The sequence below is a fragment of the Ipomoea triloba genome, chromosome 5 (genome assembly GCF_003576645.1).
Source record: "Ipomoea triloba cultivar NCNSP0323 chromosome 5, ASM357664v1".
NCBI lineage: Eukaryota > Viridiplantae > Streptophyta > Magnoliopsida > Solanales > Convolvulaceae > Ipomoea > Ipomoea triloba.
In genome coordinates this window covers 2,477,375-2,499,328 of record NC_044920.1, presented here as the reverse complement: position 1 = coordinate 2,499,328, position 21,954 = coordinate 2,477,375, and positions in this window count along the sequence as shown.

Genomic DNA, 21,954 nt, shown 5'->3' with positions numbered 1-21,954 from the left:
CCCCCCCCCCCCCCCCCCCCCCCCCCCCCCCCCCAAAAAAAAAAAAGTCAACGTATGGACTCAATTATAGGGATTTGTTCAAGAATTTTAGAAAAACTAATATCAAAGACCAAAAATAAGAGCATAATAATGGTAAGATTGTAAAAAAATTGTAATCTTTTACATTAATGTTCAACATCCCCTCTCCGCTATAATATACCAATAATCTCTCTTTAACCATATATTATTGGTACTTTATGAGTCTACAATCAAATAAATGAACTAAATTAAACCTAATTTCTTTAATTATTACTATGATCTTGATGTAATTGATAATTGAATTTTGTGAAAAAGGTGTACTTTGTAATAGCTCTTCAACCCAATTTCATTAGGGGGGATTAACATAATAGGGGTGGCGCCATTATGTGTGACTTCAAAATTTGAACTTTGGATTGTGTAAATTGGTTAGGGTTGAGATCTGTGAGGAGCAAACGGGTCAATCCCCTCATTTACGAAGGTCACGTTGAGACTCTTATATCAAAATTCAAAGGAAATGAATTAATGCTTATGATATATAAATGTGATGAAAATTTGAAAAGCTTAGCCCGATTTGGGCATGATATATCAATGATATTGATGGAGATATCGAAAACAACCCAAGAATGAGGACCCGGGGCTAAAGACGGTGGCTCGAGCCCAAGATAGAAGATCCAAGCCAGGTAGTTTGACCTAGATGCGGGGGACCCGTAGGGCGGAGCCAGAAATTTTCTCCAGTGCGGGTGAAAGATTAAAATTAACGAGATAGTTTGAAAAAAAAATGAAAAACTTAAATACCGAGTCATAAATATTGTTAGTTGACTAGTGATGAAAAATCAAAATACATCAAGATAAAAAAAAATATTTAAAGCATAATTAATTTGATAAAATAGTTTGAATGAAAAACACATTATAAATCATTCACCTCACTATTAATATTAAAAAAAATAAAAATAAAAAAGAGAAAAAGTCACAATGTTATAAATAAAAATCCAGTTAGAATTCAGACTATTAATATTAAAAAATGCCAAAAACAAAATTTCACTCATCTCACTATTAATATTAAAAAAAAAAACCACAATATTACAAATAAAAAATCCAATTGAAATTCTCACTATTGCTATTAGAAAATTCAAAAAACTAAACTAAGTGTTGTAGGTTTTGAACTATTGGCCATTCCATACTATATATGGAAATAATAGTCATACCATCTAAACCAAAATATATATACATTATATGGGGGGGGGGGGAGGGGGGGCAGCTGCCCCCATTGTGGCTCTGCCACTGAGAACCCGAGACCCAGGGCTCGACTCCCGGGTCCGAGGGCCTAGCCTCTATCGCCGACCCATGACAAGCTACTCGAGCCAGGTGGTTGGACCCAAATCGAAGAGGGGACCCAAGGCCCGGCCTTCCTGGCTAACCCCAGGTGACCGTTGTTCCGCCTCTGAGCCTGCCTCCGGGACTGGAACGGGTTGATTCGGGCCTACCTCGTGACCCGCCAAATGGGCATTGACCTAGTCTTGTGGCTCACACCACGAAATTAGTTGAGTTCATTGAATTTTCCTTATATAAATAGATCATATCTCGTTCTCCTACAAACATCATGTTATGTTCCACCATGTTATGTTATATTACAATCTATTGAATCTTCCTACATCAACCAGAGGAAATACTATTGCAATTATATTATCTTTCTATTTTACCCATTTATAGATATTGTATGCGAGTTTATTGATCTGCATAATTACACATATACTCTAGTTGGCTCCATATATATATATAGAAATACTTAGTAATCGATATCTAGCTACAATCTCATATAATGTTGGCGTAAATATGAACGTTGCAAACCCAATATGCAATTGTAGGTTTTACATTTAATGTACATGTATGAAGATTATAGTATGAGAGTGATGATGAAGAAGACTCTTGATAGCTCGGGCTACAAGATTAAGTGATTGTATTGAGTAAATTAAAGTTTCAAATTCCATGTCTAGATGTACAAAGTTGTATTTATAGCAAGTTTTAAGGTAAAAGTAATTAAATTGTTAGATCCAATTTTCAAAAAAAAATAAAAATTGTTAGATCCAAGTGCTCTAATATAATATTGCTTCAGCCTGATCGAAATTCATATATTATAACAATTGGTGAGGTGTGTTGATTTAGCCAAGCCTCTAGGACAGTCTGCTTGTCTTTTTTAGAGCACTTATCTTTTTTGGAGCAATGGTTGAACTAGGCGATTGTTCAAGCCTCCAATGTCGTAATATATCTATTAGTGTGGTGGATTTGTTTGTACAAAACTAGTGTTGTTAGCTTGACAACTAGTGGATTGAAACAAGTTTTTTAAATGGTGTTATTAAAGCTATCAAAATAGGTCGGCTTGGTTTGAGAAAACCTCAACCTAATTAAACCCTAGCTAGTTTTTTTTTTTTTTTTTTGAAAACACCCTAGCTAGTTCATAACATCATATTTCATCATATGGATTTAGCTAAAAATTAAATAAAATTACAGGTATATACTCCTAAAAAGGGATGCATGGATGAGTGAGTGGAGCATGATTCTTGTACCAAAATGTAATAAGTTGGATTCTTGTTGGTATTCTCGCAGTTAAGCTTGTCGAGTTGAATTCTTGCCAACACTAAAGGGTTGGGCAAATGAGTGAAGCTTGGTTCTCATACCTAAATATCACATTTTCAATTATTGCTAATATATACTCTCTTGGTCGAATCCATCGCAGTTTACGTCTCATATGTGATTTACTAGTATAATATTACATAGGAGCGAGAAATTACCCAGTGCATACCCTTCAGTAGTGGCGGCAGGTTTATTTGTCACCCAAAAATTAGAAGTATATAAAAGTTAAATAAAGGCTAAATTACTAAACAACCTTAACACAAAGTTTAGGATATTTTTCTTTTTTGAGATATGACGAGTCAACTTGTAGCTTACCTTGCTCAACCGGAACTTGTGCCTTGAATGGGTCTCACTAAATCCCAAACTAATCTTTATTATATAGGAGATCAGGTCTACTCATCGTGCTAACCTCATTTTAACAGCTCTAGATATTATTAGACGACTTTTTTGAGTACTCATCATTTTTTAATGTTAGCCATGTGAGTTAATTTTTCTTCTTCTTCTTGCAATGGCAACGGATTTTATTCCATTAATTATGTAAAACACACAAATAAACACATGTAATACAAACAATGTCATAACTCGGTCTATATGTCCAACCTCCCTACATTAATCCTGCTTGATCTACCAAAAATTAAAACTCATGTTACAAGTTCACAATAATCACCCATTCACGACTCTCGTACTAGAAATATATGAGTTCAATTATTGATTATATCCTCTGGATCAAGCTAGTGGCACAAATTCTTCCTAATGTGATTACCTCTCTGCCAAAGACCTTGTGGTCTAGTGGCACCCGATTTACACTCCCATGTGGAAAGGAGTGGTTCGAGTCTTAGTGGAGGCGACTGTAACAGAGTCAATAGAACGTCTCAAAAAAAAACTACTGGTTTAATCATCATTTAACCTCCGCCACCAAAAAAAAAATACTAAGTCAATTTAGAATATATGATTTATTTAAGAGAAAGAAAAAAATATAAAAGACCCACAGCAAGTCTTTTTATTTGAATAATAATAGGTTCCAATGAAGCATGATCTACTCAATAAATGAGAGAGCATTCAAAAAATTAAACTAATTAATAAACTCGTGACAGTTTCAAAATTGGTGGTCCTGCTCAGACACATGTACATGTATGTCTGTGTATTATTTATTTATTTATTTATCAAATTATATAAACAATATATTATAATAATATTAAGTTTGTGCTATGTAGACGTATTTAAAAATATAATAATAATAAATGGAGAATTGTGCAAAAAATAGCACCACTTTCGTAACGAGGTTGAAGCTCGATGTGGATTGTGGAATTGTCATGATTTATTCTATGAATATGTCGAGGAAAGCTAGGTTTAGTAATCTTGGTTATAGTGCTAGTTTGGACGTATGTTGTTTGTTTGAAACTTATAATTACATCAATATTTTTTTTTAATATCATCATTCCAAGTTCCAATCACACTATACTTCTAATTTAATTAATTTTTAAATATTTAACATTGAGGTCGCATTTGATTCAATTCGCAAAATGAAAATAAAGAATATGAATCAGGTTTAAAAAGAAATAGATCATGAATAAAAATGAAATGCTATTTTGTTGTTTGATTAGAATCGTACGTTAGAAATATTATTTAATTTTTGGCTAAATTTTTCAATTAAATATTACATAAAAATTATATGTAGTTATCTAATCTAAAAATATAATAAGTCTGTTCCCCAAGAAAAAAAACATAATAAATCCCAATTTAGATTATAAACATTATGCTGATCCTCCATGCAATTTCATATCAACATAGTAACAATCTTTTTTATTTACAGGAAAGTCCACATTTGCTATTCAAAAGTGCAATCTGGGCGAAGTCCATCTTGTAACCGTACCCTAACTAGCTGTGAAAAGACCATAAGAAGGTAAACCAACCTAAGTTGTCATAACTGATCGACACCAATAAAGTCAATAGATAACACTCACGGAAAGTCAAACTCATAACACTGTGATTATCAAATTGTCCGACCAACTTGCCCGGAAACGTAAACTCTACTCTTATTTCTTACATTCACAATCTTTTATTTTTCAATGTTAGTCTAATTAATACCACGTAATAATTACATGTAGTTACTAAAAACAAGTTATATATAAATTAGAATACGAGATTTTTAAAAGTTAACGAGTGAATTTCAGATGTGATTTTAATCATAATTAATATTGTATTGCTGTAACATACGGAGAATTAATTTCAGTGGACAATTTGAAATACATACAAGATTATGAATATTGTGGGAGAAGATTATGAATATTATTATAGTGAGAGTTGAGGTTAATTAGGAAAGTCTTGCTTAGTTACCGTTGGAAAGAAAAAAAGTAGAAAGTAGAAACTCTTTGACTTTTTTGTAAAGAAATCTCAACCTATACTTTACTTTTCTCAACGGGATGAATAGTGAGTGAACTTTGAGAATTGAGACTGAGAATCATTAAAAATAATAATAATAATAATAATAATTTTCTTTTAATTTAAAAAATGAATAAATATCTTGAACTATTCGAAAAATATAATTTTATTATTGAATTTGAAAATTTTTGTATGTAAACATTTAAACTCTGAAAAAGAAATACAATTAATACTTTTACATTTTAAGTGGTTAAAATGTAAATTGGTTACCATTATAATATGGTCATGCATTTAAAAATAATAATAATTGTTGGCATTTGAAATTGGAAAAACTATATCGTAAGTCTTTCAGTTATATCTGAGGTACAGATTCAATGTCTAAATTATAGGTATATCACTAAGTAATTTGTAGTTCAATGGAAGGACTTCAAAACCATAAATAATTAAGGATAAAATTGTTATTTTAGTTCTTACTAACACAATCAATCCACCTTCACCTAACAGCCCTTTCAAGGTCGCAAAAGTGAATATTAAATCCCTCTTTACAAGGGATAATAGTTTTTTCAAAAAAAAAAAAAAAAAAAGGGATAATAGTTCGAAAAATGCCAACAATTGAAAGGTAGTGCAGAAGATTAATGTCGAGTATTCACATTCAAATGTTGATTTCTATTCAAGTTCAAATTCACCTGTAGAAGAAAATAAATTTTCAAAAGAAATGGTGCAAAAAATTCTTGAAAATGGTGAAACCATTCTAAATTTGTGTCTCAAAGCGGTACAGTGAAAAATTGACATTTTGATAATTTTTTACATCAAGTTTATTTCTATGGTGCATTAAGTGATGGTATGTGGTGTATTAAGTAGTGATTTGTGATGCACCACAATGTGCTAGTATGTGAAAGTGTGAGTCTGTGGTGCACATATCTAAATGCACCAGCCATTACAGAAAATATTTGAGGCCCACGTTGCACTGAAGAGTAGTTTGTGGTTCCCTGATGAGTGGTATGTGATGCACTTATGAGTGTCTTTTGGTACACTTAAGAGCGGAGACACCACTAAGCATATGTAAATGCTCAGGCTGCACAACCGCATGAGAAGGGTCGGTCGCATATGAGCTAGGCCCTACACGCACACACAATTTATAGTTAGATATGTTGTAGATTTTTTGGTCCGTCTGTTTTTTTTTTCCTTTCAAAATCGATAATGAACGAAATAACTAAAATATTTTGAACTATATAATCGATATAACCAATTGGTAATAGAAATTTTTAAATGATTTGATTTTCAGTTGGCGCAAATTTTTTTCACACCCCTACTTGTACATTATTGTCTATGGCATTTTAATCGATTGTTTTTAAACTTTTTATAAATTTCGACAAATCAAGAGAAATTAAAAAAAAAAACAAAACAAAACAAAACAAAAAAAATAAATCACCATATAAACTCCTAGCCTACATGTAATGTGAATTCAACAATTACCTAACAATAACATTTTAGAAGTATTAAAACTTCATTTCTTTTAGAGTTATAAGATGCTCACATAAAGTTTTTTTTTTTTCTAATTCGATGATTCAATTAAACATTAGCAAATAGTTCAAAATTTTATTTTATTCTTTTGGTCAGGCCACGAAGTATGGGTTGCACAATCTCCCAGAATGTTTGAGCTATTTAGGAGGGACAAAACGACAGAACATTGAATAAAAGTTGATGTTCGTCTATTTTGTTTGTTTGGTTGTAAAATCAAATGCAGTATGAAATTGAATGTTTATCCACTTGGTCGTTGCTTATTAAGGTTACGTTGTTGGCCCAATAGATAATATAAAGGGTCACTTGAGTGTCATTACATGGGCTCACTCTTAAACCCATTTCAGTTTTATGATTAGTCTTTGCACTTCTGAATTGGGCTAAGATTATTATCTTCATTAAACCATGTCCAATAATTAGTTTCAATCTTTTAGATTTAACTATGGTCTATAATGACTAGTTCTTGATCTTAATGCTAACTAATTGGAACGATTAGACGTTATGGGTAAAGTCTCCGCAAGATAATACGGAGTAATAGACAAGGGATAGTTTAGCAAAGCAATTGGGCATTAAACCATGTTTGATAACTGGTCTGGTTTGAATCCATTAGATTTAGCAACGATCTCAATGACTAGTACTTGATCTTAATACTGGTTATTTGGGATGATTAGACATTATGGGTAAATTCCTCGTAAGATAATACTGAGTACTCCGTAATAGATCAGGGATAGCTAAGCCAAGTGATTGGGCATTAAGTCGTTTTTTATAGCTAGTTTGAATATTTTAAATTTAGTAACAATCTACAATGATTAGTACTTGGTCTTAACATTAGTTAGCTGGAATGATTATACGTTATTGGTAAAACTCTCATAAGATAATAATAGATAATTAAAGCGATAGGTAAGCATAGCAATTGAGCATGAAGTCATTTTTTATAACTAGTTTGAGTCTTTTAGATTTAGCAACAATCTACAATAATTAGTAATTGATCTTAACACTAGTTAGCTACTACGACTAGACATTATGGGTAAAGTTCCCGTAAGATACTAATAGATAAGGGGATAGCTAAGCGAATTGAAGAAAATGGGCATTAAGTCATTTTTTCTATAACTAGTTTTTTATATGGATGAAATTAAAGTTGATAGGAGTAGAATGTTATTATTGACTAGATGTAGCCACTTGATACATTTGAACATTTTAATTAGGGAATGTGACACCTTTTGTATTTACATTATAGGAAAATGATTTTTTTCCTATAAATTATAGAAAATAACACTTGACCCTTTTACATGATACAACATTTCATTTCTTAATTGTTTGCGAAGTGGGTATTTTTGTTTATGAATTCTATTAGAAATAGATTAAAAAAAGCTACTTAGCAGATAATTGAGGATTGAAAAAAATCATTTCGTAGACAATTGAGTAACGAAAAGTGATGGCATATAATTGAAAGAAGAGGAAAAAAAGTTGCCTCTAGAACTCAGCATAGTAGTTCGTCATCTAACTTGATGTTATGACTAAAGGCGGCAGTGTAGATGTTAGGTTTGAATCCGGTTTTAGGGGCGAAGTCTTGTGAGTTTAAAATTAGTCCGACGAATCTGAGATCGTCTAAGTATTTTTTTTTTTAAGTTTAAAAAAAAAAATTAGGGACAAAAATGCTAGTGTTGTTTTTAATTATTAGGGAGTATGTGTTGTGGGTGGAGTAGTGGGGAATGATGGGGAAGACATGGGCAAGAAAAGCATGCATGTAAAAATATGGAGAGGGAGGGACAAAGCAGATAACAAGGGAATTCGGAAATCCCTAAAAGGCGTAGCCACATTCCGACATCATGTCCGTTCTCTTCAATTCCTTGGATCGCTGTCTGTCTGTCTGTCCTCTAAACTCCTTTTATCCTTAATTAACTCCATTAATTCTTTTATTATTATTATTATTATTATTATTAATTCTACTTTCATGTGACAACTAATTCTATTTTCTTCTTGCTCTAGTGCATGCTCTACCTCCATGCATTAAATAAGTAATTTACATGTATTTTAATAACGATGATGAACATTAATTGTATAATATAGGTATCGGCTCTGTTTTGCACGCCTAGCTAAAAATTGACTAAAAGCTGAAAAGCTAGTAACTACTAAATTAACTAATTGAAATCAAAGTGGCTTTTTTTTTTTTTTTTTGAATAGAAATTAAAGTAGTGTTTAGTAAAATTAATTGTTGAATCAGCCATAAATGTAAATAGATATATAACGATAAACTAAGATATATTAAGATGTTGATTAATGAAGGACATGTGTCATTTTTGTAAATTAATAAAGATAAAAAATGAAAAATTTAAAAAAGCCATAAACTTATTTTGAAATGCTACCTCAAGTAGTGTGTCAAAATAAACTATTATTTTAAACTCCACAGTACAGTTCAAACTTTAAATGATGTACTTTATATATATATATATATATAAAATCTTTGTGATAGAACTAATTTTTTCAATGTATTTTGTATGTACAGAATGTATGTAGGAATGTATGAAGAATCAATAGAGGCCGGAAATCTGTAAATTAGTTTAAGGAAGCCTGAAAATGCATCTTGGGTCTTGAATGCAATAAACACTTAAAAGTTCTACTCAATTTTAAACACAAATTAACTTATCCTTCATTAGATTAATTTAAAAAATAAAAGATAAAAAAAAATAAGAAGAGTAGAACCAAAACACAACAAATGGTATTCGGAGCTAAACTCTTACGTCTGCGGGGCACTCACGACAGCCCAATCCATTAGATGTTTGTCAAGATTACAAGGAGATGAAATGGTAATCATACAAAGGCCACGCCTATTACATCAACATTCATCAAACAATCTTCAAAACATCTTCAAGTGATTGGATTCGTGCAGCCACAACTCTTCTCAATCAACACCACGCCATAGTGTATCAATATAGAAATAAATCAGCTTTTCAATCTCACTCACAATTAGACAATAAATCGTGTAGAATGATGTTCGAATTTCCCTTCTCAAAAGTGTGTTAATAAAGCTTTGAATATCATCCTTTATATAGCATTCTCAAGTAACCAACTTTTCCAAATGAGTGCTGATAATTCTCCTCAAAATATTGATGTCCATTCATTCAAAAACAAGGCTAAAACACTGCTGAAATAAACTGAATTCCGTTTTGGAAATTTTCTGGTAACACTGACCCAAATCCAGTAAACAGTTGGTTGTGATCTAGGAGACCAACTGTGAGCTTTGAACGAGTCAAATGAAATAATGGACCAACCTAAGCTTAGAAAATATAAATAAATGAAAGCTATGGTTTGTCAAATGATTTAGACAACTAAAAATACTAATGTGCATCATTTGTGCACTTACAAAGCCTCTTTTATTCAATATTTAGAGAGAGAGAGTAGAGGGGAAGAGAGAGAATCGCCTCCTCCCCCGTGTGTTCTAGAGAGAGGGAGAGAAAAATGAAAAAAAATCCCCTTACTGGGAATCAATGGCCTTTATATAAGCCCAAAGAATTGACTAACCGACTTTGACCCGAACCGTTTGACCGTGATCCGACCACAAAACAAGAGTATGAAATGTATAGGGAGATCAAACTTGTGGAATATTCTCTATCACTTTGAAACAATAAATATACATTAAATTTTTTGGTTTTTCAATAGTATCCCTTCCGCCGATAGCCAGAAGAGTAATCCTCCGTCCAACAGTCAACACACTAAGTGGTAAGGGACTGGAAATATACATTATATTAATCAACCATAAATAATACTTTTTTTAATCTTTGAAACAGTAAATATACATTATATTAAAGGTAAATCATCATTTTGATCCCTCAATTGTTTCTCAACTGCCAATGTAATATTTGATTTTCAATTAAACTCTTCGATGATCAAATATTCAAATTTATGAAATTTTAAAGCATATGTTCCATCTCAATTAAAAGTCTAAAATGATAATTAGATTGCACGATTATGTTTATATATTATATGGATCCAACACCTTAAACCTTACGAAGGTAAACTAGCAAACCTATAAAGAGGGACTACACATTTAGTGGGTTTAGAAGGCATTTAGTGTCTATTTATTATTTAATTAGAACTGTTGAAATGATTTATTGTTTACTATTTTCTTCAAAACAATCCTATTAAATAATAATAATAATAGTGGCATTTAATCTATCTGTTTTGTAACACCTGTCGTCTCAACTTTTTTCTAATGAAAAGACTTATGTTTCACCTCCGTTGAAGATGTTGGGGATGCTTTGACTTTTGATTTTTGACCAATGTTTTGTATTTTGTTGAGTGACTGAGAGAAATTCACAGTCAATTTAAAAATGTGTATAGAATAAATTATATTCCTATGCAATAATTCACAAACTACATCTTTTATCATTCTTCTTTTTCACTAAACAATTTACAATTATTATTTGATAGTATGTACTAATAAATCACACCTATATACAACAGAATGTGACCCACATGTTTTTTCATTCTAAATTTCATAAGACAGATATGGCTGAGTCAAATTTTGTATACTTAACTTTATCAAAATTCTCAAACTAAATACAAAAGTTGTAACAGCTGGAAAATGGACTTATATTTAAATGAGTTAAAGACAGCTATTAAGTTCAATGACCCAAAGTGAGCTCTCACATGTCCAATGAGCTTAATTGCTTGGAGATTTGAAGCAAATCATCACTCTTATATGAAGACCTACACCTAACTTTCTTATAATTGATTGACTTCATATTCAAAAGTTTAGGCAGATTGTAATTACCCATGTATATCCTCATGAAGAAAAATATGATATGCATATATAGCTGTAAGATAGAGTCTCATATATTTATAAATTATAAGAGAAACATCTTATTCTAATTACGTGATGGAGAAAATAGATATTTCCATATATAGATAAAAATGGATGATATAAGGTGATAAGGTATTTGTAGTGAATTAATAAATAAGTAGGACACAAGTGGAGTTTTCCGTATGCAGTAACGTGTAACTCAATACAAACTTAAGTGTTAACAACCAAAGCAATCGGAACGCGTAATAGACTTGATTGATAGAGTTAATGAGCTAGTTCAAATCATGGTGCAGAGTGTTTTTAGCATGCAAAAGATAAAATCGAGACCGAGAGTAAATCATGCACTAGATCAGAACACACAAGTTTGGTAACCCAGTTTCGGAATAACCATTCCTACATCTAGAGGCACCAAAATATGGTTAGCCCAGCACTTCATTCATTAACCAATTGAACGTTATTACCAAACAAATTGATTAAGAGCGAACACTTCAAGCTGCCACTGCTAATGCTCAGCTTACAAACTACGCTGAAGTTTCTTGGAAAGATGGTGCAAGATTTCTCAATCTTACAAGTTGAGGCTCTCCCTACTACTCTCCCGAGTTGCTATTGTGGTTGACGACCCTTATTCATCAAGCGTCAATCAACTTGAGTTAAATCAGATTCAGCAAGTTGCTTAGTTTAATCTCCGAGATAAGCCCTTAGCTTGAAAGAGTATTGAAATATTCATAATAGTTTCTTAGCTTGGAAATCACCAATTTGATCTGACTGGAAATGAAGTGTATTTATAAGAATCATTCCCAATTATGCTTGAACTGAATAATTGTCTTGATCTTCATCTTGAACTGGTCTTCTAGTCTAGTTCACGTTTGATTTTCAATCTTTGTCTTCAAATGCTGAACTGTGTCTTTTCTATAGTACAGACTCAATCTAGTACAAATACAACATACATTGTCTAAACTAGATCTTGAACTACTGTATTGTTCCATAAAACAAAACAACTAGCTAGGATGAGTGAAAAAAAATACTTTAATTGTAAAAATCCTTTTTCTCAAAAGTTTTTAGTTTATTAACAACAAGGATTTAACGTGAAAATTAAAACAATAAAAATCACGGGCCTAGCCCTTTTAGACTAAACCAAGCCAAAATTCTACATTATATATGTATGTTTTAGGTACATCAATACATGTACATAAACAATCATGACCATAAAGTAAAAGAGGAAGAAAAATACGTAGAAGACAAATTATTTAAGACTAAAATGAGCATGTCACGATCTTTTAATTTTTAAGCCTTTATATAAAGTAATTTGCAACTTCCCTTAATCCTCCCTATTCTCATATATTGACTCCTTTCTTCTTTGATTAATATTATTCCATCACTATGATTAGCTTACCTCCTACAACTCTACTTACTCTCGGCCTATTTCCTTGCAAATTAGGATAACCCGCACTATGCTTTAGCAGTTAGCCCGTATCCACCATCTTAGTCCACAAATAGACCATTTGTAACGATGGAATTAGGGAGAAAGAATTGTAATTATTTGTAACAATGGAATTAGGGAGAAAGAATTGTAATTTTTTGAAAAATGAATGAGGTAGTGTCAATAAAATAGAAATTCAAATTCCTTTGTTTTGTAGGTAAAAATAGAATTACTGAAAATTTCAATTACAATGTTTGATATATATGATAATTGAAAGGAATAAGTAGTATAAAGACCAAAATAATGCACGTTGTAATTGCAATTCATAAGGAAAGATGTAATAATATTATTAGAGCATCACCATCAGTGAAGCTTGAGAAAATAATGTCAGAATTTTAGCTACTTGGCAAGAAAGAGTAAGAGAGAGATTGAAATGGGTTCATCTGCAAATGAAAGTTCATACAACACTGTTTTCTAACAAAATTGAGTAAAGCAGGAAATTGAGTAAGGCAGGGCTTGCTGTGAGCATTTGGCGCACAGTTGGGTGCGTCAGGCGCGCCTAACACCTTCATGTTTTTATTTTTTATTTTTTTAATTTGATTTGTTTTTATTTTTTTTCTCCCCTCTCATTTTCTCTTTCCTAATCACACTTACAAAAACTCCTCACGCGAAAAAACTCCATTGATTAAGAATCTGTAGGTGTGATTAGGAAAGAGAAAATGAGATGAAGAAAAAAACACAAATATGATTTTTTAAAAAATAAATAAAAAAAAATAAAGAGTCTGTCGCATGGGCGCTGTTGTGCGCGTGGCGCTCGCATGGGCGCTGCTGTGCACACAACGCGCACAGCAGTTGAAGTCTAAATGAGAGCTGATCAATTGGTTACTATACTATGCACCTCTAACTTGCAGAAAATTCATTCCTTCTCTCTCCCCTTTTTTCTCATGTCATGGTGGCAAAGTTCTGACATTAACTCTAACAAAAATCATTGGTATGGATGGCTTAAGGATGCTTAGGACATTACAAAAATTATTGTTTTCAAAAAAAAGGACATTACAAAAATTATTAAAAGTTAATTCAAGAATTTGTTAGGTTTGTTTCAGTTCTTGGAAGCAGTTCCTTAGACTGGGAAGAAAGATCCCTTTGACCATGCACAACATATACTTGTGCATGATTATTGATGCTATATGCAAGATAGAGTTAGGCATGGAATTGAAGCAAACAGCCAAACATCTTACGATTCTGAAGATCCAAAAAACAGCGGAATTATTATTTGCAGATGAAAACAAATAGCAGTAGCTACTGCTACCTAATATCATTATTATGAATAGGGATCCCATGTTACTAGGTTCATGTTGTGGGCGTGAGTGTGGGGCCCATAACTTGAATGTTTCAAATTTGAAAAAATGTTGCCACCAAATTAAAGTTTTGTAATAACAGTGAAAAGGAGCAAAAATAAATGGTTGGTAAAATGCATCATTGTGTTTATTTTAATAATTTGTTTCTGGGTAATTAATTAGATATGCAAAGAATAGTCTGCATGGACAATTTAAATGGTAAATTATGGATAAATATGTAAGATTGAGATTATTCTGATAGTCACAATGTGGAATTATACCTAATGTGGTAGCTCGTAACCTCATGTAGACACCTTTCATTATTGAGGTTGGGGTGTAGGAGTTAGGGAGGAATTTTACCTTTTGTAAGCAAGATATAAACAAAGGAATATATATTATTTGAGATAAATATTCACTATAAACTTATAAAATTTTCAAATATCACTTTTTCCTTCAATAAACTAATAACCGCAACATATTGTTTAAACCACTTGTTCTACTTAAACTTAAAAGTTTAAGTTATTAATTAATTATAGCTATATGTATTTATTATTTTGCATACATATCATTAACATGTCTATCATAACCTTTCATGACGCTAAATTTTATTATCGATTGACACCTTTAATAATAATAATAACAACAACAACAAACATATAGAATCAATTCAAATTAGAATAAGATATACAAAATAATGGAAAATGTGATAGCACTTCTATTTGTCCGTGCACTCGGAATAGCTTGATAGTGCATCCGGCCAAGTGCATGGACGAAGTTTATAATAATTACTCTGTACAAAAATGTCAATGGACAGGCTTGATTTTGCCCACAATTCTCACATGAAGCATAGCTCTCATGAGATCCAGACTGTGTATACATATAATCAGGTTCAAATGAGAACCAGTGCTCCGTGAGAACACGAAAACTAATCTCCTAGATTCATTTTGGATGATCAAGGACTAGAACTTAATGAAAAATGTGAAGGAAAAAAAAAAAAAAAAGACAGATAACATTTTTGTGATAATGACGGTACATTTAAAAACGTTGACAGTTATGTTTTCTTAATTTTCAATCTTTGATCATCCTATATGAACGATTAACATCAGTACGCACATTTTTCCGGGATTACTAGTACTTTGGTATGGAATGATATGTCCTACATACACTGTGAGATGGTTGGATTGGGTCAACTCAAATGTGGGAAGTAGCTGTATGGTAGATGCTGGTACTGTATGTACCATTTAGTGGATCCAGGTGAGATCGGATCCGATGCTTGTTCTGTTCCAAGGATTCGGTGGGATACCGTCAAGCAATATATATACAATTTGGCATGCATGCAATCCCTATCCGGGATACCTTATTCCTAGCCACCATCAACTACTATTTGTCATCATAACCCAAACCACTTCAAATTTTTTAGTTTGGTTAGTTGGAATTTGTGGACCATTTGGCTCATCAAGCACTGACCCACTTCGTTTTAATGCTTTTAGTTACTCATGATTGGTTATATATGTTTAGCAATTAACATATAACACATTGCGTTAGTTGTTTTGATCGTATAGTATTGGACCGTTTGGATTATTAAACATTGGCCTACTCCATTTTAAAGTTTTTAGTTACTCATAGATTAAGAATTAACGGATAATGGATTGCATATTAGCGGTTTAAATCATATAGATGGTTTTGGTAAATAGATGTTAGCTTATTGAGTTAGTGTGTTTGACTAGTTGATAGCATTAGAGGATTGTAGAAATATGTTTAAATTGGCAGTTAGACAATAGTTGTTTACATACAAATTGACTTTGGCCTTGTTTGGTAAATGGCTGGTAGTCATAGCTGTTAGCTGATTGGGTTAGAAAGTATGATTAGTTGATAACGTTAGCTGATTGTAGAAAAGTGTTTGGTAAATTAGTTGTTAGCTGATAGCTGTTTTGTATAATTTCTTCTTCTTTTTTTTTTTTCAAAAAGTTGAAAAAGTTACTTTGAGTAGCCTTTTGAATTTTAATATTTTGGAGTTACAAAAAGCTTATTAACCAAACACTTATATTAATTTTTTAACCAAGTTAAACAACTAATAATGGTCAAATAAGCCAAAATTGGCTATTAGCTAGGCTATTTACCAAACATGGCTTTTCTCAAAAAGCTGATAAAAAACTACTTGAACAGCTTTTTGAATTTTATCGTTTTGAAGCAATAAGTTGTTGCAAAAAGCTAATTAATCAAAGACTCATATTGGTTGTTTAACCAAGTCAAATAGCTAATAGCGATTAAATAAGCTAAAATTGACTGATAAGCTAACTATGTTATAAAAAAGAATCATAGTATTAGTTGTTAAGTAAAATTAACTATTTATGGTTAGTTGTTAACATTAAAAATGACTTATAAAATTAAGATATATTTTATTATTTATTTGATTATTTTAAAAATACTACTTTTGAATTTCGATATCATGCATAAAATTTTGAATTGAAAAATTGTTGTTATTGATAGTGATGTTATAAGTATAATGACTTATGAGCTACAAATCATTCGTTTGTTTAAATAAGTGACTAATAATAATCCGTTATCAAAAATATCAATTCAAAATTTCAAATGATCAAAATACATAATGCATATAAAAATATGAATTACTTTCTAAAAATACAAATTAATGGAGACACGGTCCATGTGAAGTAGATATGTTTCCATTTTACATTCTTATATTTTAAAATTGAAAAAAAAAATTCCGCATAGGATATTGGTCTAGTGGATGCCTGACGCTTGTCCTGCGCTGATTGAACCAAATAAGTAAATTTGGCATAAAAATACTTTTTTATGGAAAAAGAAAAAAAAAAGTGTTGAGTATGTCATCTTCTCATTAGAAAGTAATTTTTGTTTTCTGGATCATTAAAAAGTAGTCATTAGACAAAAGAGAAAGAATAAAAAAAAAATCTTTTTGCCAAGACTTTGTGGTATAGTGACACCCGGTTGCACTTCATATAGAAAGGGGTGAATACGAGTCTCAGTGGAGGTGTTATTGACTCTTTTTGTGATTCAGTTGGTTGAGAAAGTAGTTATGAACAGATAATGCAGTGTAACAAAGTCAGTAATACTAAAAAAAAAAAAAAGATTTTTCTAGTAATTAAAACTAGTCATTACGTCACAAGGTATGAAGTAAATTAAAAGTACACGTAACAAAATTTAAAGAGTAAATATATCGATTATTGTTTCTAGTTTCGATTAATGCAAAACACATTGATTAATTAAAAAATATGTCATACATTTTAACCTGTGATGAACTAATATCCCCGTAAATACACTTAACATTTTCCATTAATAAATATAGATTAATTAGTTGGTACAGCCAAATGTAGGCTCCCGTTTACCCCAATTCTTTAATTTTTTATTTTTCATTATCTATTTAAAATTTAAAAATATATACAAATAAATGTATTCACTGTTTTTTTAATTAAATAATTTATCTTTTTACTAATCACATATATGTTGTGTATGTATAGCTAGGATATTAAATATTAACATTAATATTAAACTAATATTATAAATAAATTAAATTGTAGTGGACAAGGTAGTGGTTTAATTTATGTCAAAAATTAAATGGCAGTGGTTCATCACAATTGAAGGAGACAATGTGAGGTTCGAATCGTACTGGAAACATGAATGGTAAATGGTTCATTAGATCTCTTATGTTTGCATGGGCATCCATATCAATGGATATTTAGGTCTTCTCCCATAGTTAGAATTTTGGTGTAGATTTTGAGGATATTTTGTAAATGTGATTAGGAAAGAGAAAATGAGATGAAAGAAAAAATGAAAAGAAAACAAAATATGACAAAAAAATAAAATAAAAAATATTAATATTACGCGCCCAGGCGGGCGCGTGAACTGCACACGCTCGCCTGGGCGCGAATTCTGCGCCTGCGTGAGGCGCATCTGCCTTTTCCAGTGGGGCCACCATAACTTGCAAAATCTCCCAAGAAAAAGAACCCAAAATAAAGCATCCCTTTGCATGTGTTCAAAATGCAATGAATCAGTTTTTTCCTTAAATTTTGTGTCCAAAATGACTAATGGGGTTGGCCTTAGGCCTTCCCTAATAGAGTTTTTTGATGAGTTTTTGGAATAATAAAAATTTAGTGTTGGGTTCTTAACAATTGTGGAAGATGAGTTATTTGTGATGTTTTTGTCTTGCAAAAATGAGTGTTTTACAGATTTTGGTAGGCCCTGCCACTGTGAAGAAGGAGCTGCACCTTACTTTTTGACAGATTTGGTGGTTTTTTACTTTTTTGTATTTTGTTTTACATTTTTTTTTCTTCCACTCTCATTTTCTCTTTACTAATCACACTTACAAAAACTTTTCAAAAATCACATCCAAGTTTAACTATTGAGGAAGGCCTTAGGGGATATTGAATAGTATTAGATGATGTGGAAGGAAGAGAAAGTGGAAAGAGAAAGAAAAGGCTTCTCCAGCAAAATGGGAGTGAGTGAAACAGTAAAATTGCATAGATGCATGGGAAATGGATCAGCTCTGCTGTGCGCGTGTTCGCGCACAACAGGTGCCCAGCACTGCACGCAGGCGCGCCTGACAGCACATAATTTTTTTTTTAAATTTCAGTTTTGTTTTGTTTTTTTTTTTTAATCATTCCTCCTCATTTTCTCTTTCCTAATTACACTTACAAAAACTCCTCAATAACTGCAAAATGTCCCAACTGATAAGGATGCGTTGAAGATTATGATTTGACCGATGGGCTGATTGTGTAACTTGCAGTTTACCTTTATAGTAATATTATGGACGAGATCATGTGAATTTATTGTTGGGTAACACTTGTGTGAGACCGTCTCACGGATCTTTATTCGTGAGAATGGTCGGGTCGGGTCAAAGTATTATGCAAATGTTATACTTATATGTGCAAATATCATACTTATATGCTCAAATATAACACTAATCAAAAATACACTTTTTTTACTTATAAGAGAAAAAAGTAATACATTTTTCATAATAAGTAACGTTGACAAGTGTCCCTTACTTATAAGGGCAAATATAATACTTTTGAGGAAAAAAGTAATACTTTTAAATTGAAGTGTAAAAGTATTGTATTTTTTCTTAAAAGTATTACATTTACCCTTATAAGTAAAAAAAAATTTATTCCTAATTAGTATTACATTTGAGCATATAAGTATGACATTTGTGCATATAAGTATTACAATTGTATATTGACTCGACCCGACCCGACACGTCTCATGGTGAGACGCTCTTACACAAATTTTTACCTTTATTGTTAGTTCGGCAAAACTAATATCACCTAAATATTAAAAAGGGTAACAATTTAGTTAGTTCTCGTTAATTGAAGCATATTTAATTATTTATATGCATAGTAAATAAATGAGATGAATGGAGTATATGTATAAGATGTTTGAATGTTTGGAGGGTGTGGCATGTGGGGGAGTGGGGTGGGGATGAGCTGTTTGTGGATTGTGGGAGACAGCTGCCTGCCACCAATGAAACCTGACCGTTGAGTTCGAATGTAGGAACAAAGATAGCAATGTTTCTCTGACATCATTTCATGTCCACGATTCAACGTAAACCACCCCACCCCCTCCCCCTCTCTTTTTGGCGGGAAACTCGCCCCTTATTTTGTTTTTTCTTTTTTTTTTTCTTTATCAAAACAAATTAATACTCTGTATTAAATTTAAAAAAGTTAAATACATTCTTTAACTTTATGTAAGAAGTCAAATAGGTTATTGAACTTCTGAAAGTAACAATTAAATACATTAATATATTAATTCAGTGCATCAAGACCCAAAATCCTAATAGTCACCTGCAATAGCAGGTCAATAATGCACCGACGAAACTCCAGTAAAATTTCGACTAAGGCGTGACCAACATGTCGCTAGAAAATGTGGCCAAACAGTCTTCATCGACCGGAGAAGGTTACTAGTTTTTATTTATTTATTTATATAAATGTTGTTTTCCAATTTATGGTTTTTTTTTTAAATATTAGGATGGTACATAGGTAGTAAGTTGAATTGTGGGAGATGAATAGAATTCCCGCCAATTAGGGCGAGGGTGTCGCTTTATGGGGGTAAGGCGTAAGCCCACTCATCAAATGTCGCAGTTTCCTTATCCAAATGAAATTAATATTTGCATATTCCCACTTTGTCCGCGTATGCTGCATGGTTGGTACTAATTATTTCACAAAATTAAAATAATGCCAAGCTGTAAAATGGCATTTTTTTTTAAAAAAAAAAAAGAAAAAAAAATTGGTATGCAACTTACAACTCCCTGATTCCCTAGCCTGATGGGTTATGGGTATCATGATAAGCCGCAATTGGAGGTGTTAATTTATCCACAACTCACGGATTATTATTATTATTATTATTATTATTATTATTATTATTATTAATTGGTCAAATAAATTATACAAATAGTCAATTAGTAGAGTCGTAAAAATTGATTTAGCCCGCTAAACTAGCCCGTCATGCTCTGTCAAAACGGCGGGAGAGTTTTGACTTTTATGACTCATATTTTGGCGAGATTTTTAGTCCGTCGGGCCAAAATGGCGGGCTTTGGTAGGCCAACGGGACCCGCCTAGTATGTATATATAATTAATATTAGTGTGTATGTATAAATATATGCTAATTTATTTATTTATATTGAAAAATATGTATTAGTAAATACTACATTGTAGAAATTATTTGTTATCGCCTTGCTGATTCACATATTATGTATTTGATTATTTATTAGAACTTATTGATATATTAGTTATTATTGTGTTCAACAAATTATGGATACATTAATATATGTTTAAACTATTTATATTTTTTTAATATACACTTATTAACTTTTTCGTACGGAGTATTAATTTTTATTTAAATTTACAATGTTTTAAATTTGACAGGCTGCTGGCCAAGTCGGCCGATCCTATTTTAGGCCCATATTTTGACAGGCTTTTTAACCCACCCCCCGCTATATGGCAGGCCTGCCTCACCAATTTGTTTCGACAGCTCTATCAATTAGATCATTCAATTTATTTTCATGCATCAAAGCAAAAAAAAATTAAATTTAAAAAAAATGCTAAACAAAATAAGTGAAAAAATTAATTTGACTCGTTAATAATGAATATGACAACTAAAATAAGACAAAGGGGAAATTGCACTTTTGGTCCCCCAATTAGTACCACTTCTGCAATGTTGTCCTTATCTTTCAATTTGGACACTTTTGATCCCTCAGTTATTGACCCGTTAGTCAATTTAGTCCTTCTATCAGTTAACAACCATTACCTCCGTTTAGACCATGGGTATAATTGGAATTTCACATATTAGGAAAATGCATTTTTGGTCCCTCACCAATAACTTAATTTCCTTGTAATTCTTGGAGCTTAATTGCTTGTTTTCTACAAGGAAATGGAGATCGATGGAGATGAATCTCACACTAAGTCGGAGATTTCTGCATGTAAACAATCAAGATTCTTTCTCACCGGCCACAGGAAATTTAAAGGAGCAAGCTCTAAGCCCCATTACCGGATTCAACAAACCCACCTCGGCTTTTGACTCGTCACTCGCGCTAACTATTCTCATTATATGTGTGTGTGTGTGTGTGTGTGTGTGTGTGTGTGTGTGTGTGTGTGTGGAGCTATTGCTTTTACTTTGACTATGGCTATAAAATAATAGGGCTAGCCCAGATGTGGTCTACAAATTGATGGAATGCCATAAGCTAAGAGAGATTTTTTCACACCTTTGTTTTTGAAAACCTTGTCACGGAGTTTAGGAGAATATATGTGCATCAAACTGGCGACAGCGCTAATCGGGAAAAACAATATATCAGAAGTTAGTCTAGAAATTCTTGG